Source organism: Diabrotica undecimpunctata, chromosome 7, assembly GCF_040954645.1.
Source record: "Diabrotica undecimpunctata isolate CICGRU chromosome 7, icDiaUnde3, whole genome shotgun sequence".
NCBI classification, from domain to species: domain Eukaryota; kingdom Metazoa; phylum Arthropoda; class Insecta; order Coleoptera; family Chrysomelidae; genus Diabrotica; species Diabrotica undecimpunctata.
The window spans coordinates 78,687,250-78,693,249 of NC_092809.1; positions in this window are offsets into that span (position 1 = coordinate 78,687,250).

Consider the following 6,000-nt stretch of genomic DNA (forward strand, 5'->3'; position numbering starts at 1 on the left):
TATCTGAAGATGATGGGAGCAATGTAGGAGGCAGCATAGTAGTACAAGATCATTTTCACGGGCGAAATTAATCATTGCTATGTTCTTTACTTACGAAACATGCCCCTCTAACAACAAAAGCACTTTCTGATCTTTTAGAGCAATATACTATTCCTTAAAACGTTTCAGCCACAACAGAAACAAATCACTTTGAATCCACCCCGGTTTATGGCATTCACCCCAAGATCCAGTTGATGCTCGTCCATTAATTTAGCTTTTATACGCTTACGTATAATTGCTTGGAGAGTACCTGAGGGCAAAAAAAGAGAGGAAGACCAAGAAAGAAATGGAGAGATGTAGTGATGGAAGATGTCAGAGAAATGGGAATCAGAGATTGAAAGCTGTTAGCTAAGAATAGAAAACGATGGAAAGTATCCATCCAGCAATGGGCCTAAAAGGCCTGTTAACGCTGTACATACATACATACGCTTACGTAGAAAAATGAACACCGGGAGTAGATAGTCTCCCACAATACCCCTCCAATATATGACCGTCATCATAATTTTCCATCGCTCTACGGAAGTCAAACCTCCTTTCTGGCGTTTTTCTGTTGCAGCTAATATCTTAGAGTGGCCTTTTGGAACCATCGACAAACCCGTTTCGTCGACATTATAGATATGCTAAGGTTAAGTTTCATATTTGTCAATTGCTGATTCAAACAGATTAAAAATTTCTCAACAGCAACTCCAAAGAATCAACAGCAAAGAATTCCTGTGCTCGTGCAGATGATGTTGCTTCAGGTTTCCTAAGGCTTATATCTTCCAGTCTTTTTAAAAAGCCTTACAGCCAATCACCACTAGCCATACCATTCGTTACATTCAATTTGTGTGCAGTACGATTTTTTTGGTAAGTGAAAAGCTAGTGTTCTCAGTTCAGAAGAGTTTAGTCCATACAATCGCACCTCCATAAGTTTAATATAAGCCTTCAATTCACTCTCCTGTTCGGAAGCGAAAACAGTTCTGCAAAGACCTAACTTTTTTCTACAGAAGTAAAACGACGTAGATTTGCCTTGTACTTGGCCACATACCTTTCAAGCTTGGTTTGCGTAACTTCAAAGGTTTGCGATGCTTTTTTGTATCCTATTTGATTCGATATCACGTTGGACATTGCTTTCGTCATCGATTCCTCACTCCAGGAATGTTATTTGGTTTTTCTTTTGTATATTTCATCCATGGTGTCTATAAAAAAACACAAGAAAATGTAGTTAGGTAACCAAAGTAGTCTAAGTACAAGTAAAATAGGCGCAAAATGGAGTATCAAGTAAACTGAACCCCACTTTGCCCCTTGTATCCTTCCCCACTGTGCTTCATTATCATAAAAAACGTAATAGTACGTTATGCTAGCTTATCTTAAAATATATTCATCTGCTTTATAGGGTATTAATGAATACTTAGCCAGCACGTTTTACAAACAAAAAGTCCAATGTCGTAGTTTGTTTGGTTTCTAAATTAATGTAATTAGAAAATGTTGAAAATGTATCAATAATACATTTTTCGACCATAAGCTCCAGTATAAATATACATTTAAAAACTCCAGGAGGCCCAAATCTATGATTGATTTTATAGTCACTAATATAAAAATCCACCCAAAGTAGATTCTAGATATCCGAACTTTAAATTCAGCAGACGCAGGGAGTGAACACAAACTAGTATCTCAAAAGTCCGAATAGCTATGATGATTGCCGACCCCCACCATAGAGATGCCACTTGAAGAAGAAGAATTTGACAGAGTAAGATGTAAGTAAGACAAAGATGTAATCCATCTTCTGTATAATAGAGAAGTTTCCATAAATATCATTAAAACCATTGAAAACATCTACCAAAACAACAAAATGGAAGTCAGAATAGATGGACAAATTCAGAACCTATAGAAATAGGCAGCGGAATAAGAAAAGAAGATACAGAATGGGAAACGAAGAAGTAAAAATACTCTGTATAATACGCAGACGACGCAATACTGATAGCCCAAGATAAAGATAGTCTGAAAAGACTGGTCCACATATTTAACATAAAAGCAAAAAAAAATATGACAATCTCATTTTAGAAAACTATTGAAAACATTTGACAGTAATGGAAATAAAATACCATTATTACTAATGTGCAGCTATGGAGTCTTGGACAAAGAAGTGAGAAATCAAGTACAAAAAGCAACTATAATGACAGGATAAATTAATAACACTATATGGCGAAACAGACACATTAACACTGAAATGAAGTCAAGAATTTATAAAATCAGTGTAAGACCAATAATAACATATGCCTCAGAAACAAGACCCGACACAGCCACCAGAAGTATCGGACGGCCGGGCAAAAAACGGATTGACAACCTTCCATAGATGTATTAAATCGCCAATGAACAAGTAGAATTGCTTATAAAAAATAAAAATAAGAAGAAATTCAATAGGGTTCGACCTTGGACCAAGCTATGTATCAAGTATCAAGTTTTTAGGATTTTTCCTTTATAGTTATAGCACATAAAGGCAGAAAAACAGACAGACAATAACTATTGAGTCCTTAATAATAAATATTAAAAGGGTCAAAAATTTTAGTATATAAACATTAGTATATAGTTTGTTCTCATAAATTGTGAAGATAATTACAACATATTCAACATATATTCTAGCAAAAATGAATGAATTTATTCAATATGCTAAAGTGGAGAAAAAAAGAAATAAGTCCCACCCAAACAATTTTTTTCTAAACCTTAAAACTTGAATTACTAAATTTTTAGGTAACTGAACTAAGCCTCAGTTTTATTAATAGCGTCTTGGCGCCATTTTGTAAGATAATTTTAAATGGAACTGATGGAAAGGGTAAACTTTGTTGCCAAACTATCCACATTTAAGAGAGGCGTATTTGAACACCTGACTGCACCAAAATATTTATTAAGGACCATTGAAGCAATCAAACACTTAAGAGGTATTTTCCTTCGATTTATTTACACAATGGACTTAAGGTCTGGTTCAAACATTGACAATTATCGCAATTCTGATAGTTACATAAAGAGTTATACAAATATTAGCTTTACAGTGAGTGCGGGGTGGTAGTAACAGGTATACATGCAATGATAAAATTGAGAGACCAACTATATACGTTTTAACACAAAACACTGAAAACACCAGCTCACGATAGCGCATACGCGGCTTACGCACTTTTCGACAACACACACACCCGGCCTTCACTTACCGAGAGGCAAATTAGCACTGTCTGTCCTAAGTTATATAACGAGGGGAGGAGCGGGTCCCTGATGTAGGGAGTCAGTCGCACACACGTTAACACGATAGCTGACGATGTGAGCGTACAATTTGATAAAATAACTATACTACGATTACAATATTATACAGGTTGTTTTTACAACATACTGCCCCCCGTTGAAGCACTAGCTTTAACATTATAAAAAGCATTAAAAAGAAAAGAGTACATAAAAAAAACAATATGAGTAATAGTATACAAATTCATACAAACAACATATGAGTAAAAGTACTAAACCTAATAACATTAACATAATCCTTTACTAGGAAGGGGACACAATTTTGTTATCGTGCGTTTGAAAATCCCATCCTTAGTTTTAACAGATGCAATTCTCACTTGGTCATCTTTACCCGGAAAGACTTCCATCACTCGTGCCAATGACCAGTAGAGAGGAGGAAGATTGTCTTCTTTAACTAGCACAAGGTCATTGGGTTGTAAATTTTTGAATGGGAGAAACCATTTTGGACGATTTTGAAGTCGATTCAGATAATCAGTCGACCACCTTTTCCAAAAAAAGTTGCTGGAGCTTAGAGAGATTTTGCCAGATGCTAAGTCTATTTTCCGGGATAGATGTATACTCCTGGTCGGGTAGCGAGGTGAGAGACCTTCCAATTAAGAAGTGACCAGGGGAAAGGTATGTGAAATCGGAGGGATCATTAGAGAGGGCACAAATGGGCCGAGAATTAAGTACGGCTTCAATTTGGGTAAGCACGGTACTAAATTCCTCAAATGTAATTTTGAGATTGCCTAATAATCTATAGATATGATGTTTAGCGCTCTTTATAGCGCTCTCCCAGAGTCCTCCATGATGAGGAGATCGAGGTGGTATTGTTTTCCACCGAATTTGAGAGGAGGCTAAAAATTCCTGAATAGAAGAGTTAGTTTCCTTATTTTTCAAGAAATTATAGAGATCGAATAACTGATTTTTAGCCCCAAGAAAGTTTGTCGCATTATCAGAGAATATAGTCTGAGGGAGACGTCTTCGACTGATAAAGCGCTTGAGAGTAAGAAGAAACGCTTCTGTTGTAAGCCCACTGACTAACTCTATATGAACCGCACGTGTGGACATACAGATAAACAGAGCTATGTATGACTTTATCAAGGGACTTTTACGAAGTTTAGAGGCCTCTATTAGTAAGGGGCCACCAAAATCCAAACCTACATGAGCAAAAACTTAAGCAGAGCATAAGCGTTCCTTAGGTAAATCAGACATGATTTGAGCTAAGGGTTTAGCATTAAACTTGAAACAAACATGACATTCGTGGACTATCCTCTTAATCTCCCGTAGACCATTCAAGGGCCAATATCTAAGGCGAACTTGAGAGAGAGAGTATTCTGAGGGCCTGCATGATGGAGCCTAAGATGTTCTCTTTTGAGAATTAGACGAACAACATGATTTTTCGAGGGGAGGAGGAGAGGATATTTTTAATCAAAGGTAACTTCGGAATACCTAAGACGTCCACCTACACGGAGCATTTCATTTTTATCAAGAAAAGGAGCAAATTGTAAGAGAGACTTATTAGAAATAATCTTATTGCATAAATAAATATATAATTCTCATTTCGGCATTTTGAAGTTCAGATACTTCAAGTGCACCGGATAATTTTTGAGTTCCAGACTTTGCGTTATTAGCAAATCTGAGTACATAAGCTATAGTCCTTACATATTTCGTGAAACTGGAGAACCTTTCAGAAAGCATGACAAAGAAATCAAATTGAGCACTTCGAGTGTGAAGAACAACTTTTCTTTCTTCAGGTAATTTATCAGAATTAAACTTCGGACTGTATTCAGACAAATTTAGGTCAAATGTTTGCAAAACTGAGGACCGTGAAACCAAAGAGTGGAGTTGAGTATGTTAGAGGGCATCATTCCTCTGGAGAGGATGTCAGCAGGGTTGTCTTTAGACTTTACGTGTCTCCAATAAGAGTGAGAAGAATTTTCTTGAATTTGAGCTACCCTGTTGGCGACAAATTGATTCCATCTGGAGTGATGTGATCTGAGCCACCCCAAAACTATCTCAGAATCGCTCCACATGTTTATAGAGGTAATAGAGGGCAATTTATCCTTTATGATATCAACCACATTTGTGGTGAGCTTGCTAGCCAATAGAGCACCCATAAGTTCCAGCCTTGGAAGCGTTATGGTCTTTAAAGGAGCAATACGACTTTTCGAAGCAATAAGAGAGCACGAGATATTTTTTGATTTGTAGATAACCCGTATATAACAACAAGCAGCATATGCTTTCAAACTTGCGTCAGAAAAAGAGTGAATTCCAATAGAAGAAATTTCATGACATGAGAAAAGACATCTGAGTATGCTTATGTCTTTGAGAGCAGCGAGATCAGTTGTAAATTTCAACCATTCATTTAAAATATTTGAATCCACGGAGTCATTCCAATTAATTTTAGAAATCCAAATTTTTTGCATAATAATTTTAGCAAGAACAGTTACAGGATTAATGAGCCCTTGTGGATCAAAAATTTGAGCGATAATAGAGAGTACTTCCCTTTTTGTGTAATTATCCTTTATTGATAATTGAGGTACAGAAATTGAAAATGTATCAGTACTAGGGTTCCAACAGAGATCTAAAACCTTATTAGAAGCATTCTCTGGTGAAATAACATACGCAGAGTTTGTAGAGAGAGTAGAAACATTTTCCAAAAACATTTTTGAGTTAGAGCACCATTTATGAAGAGAAATGCATGCCTTG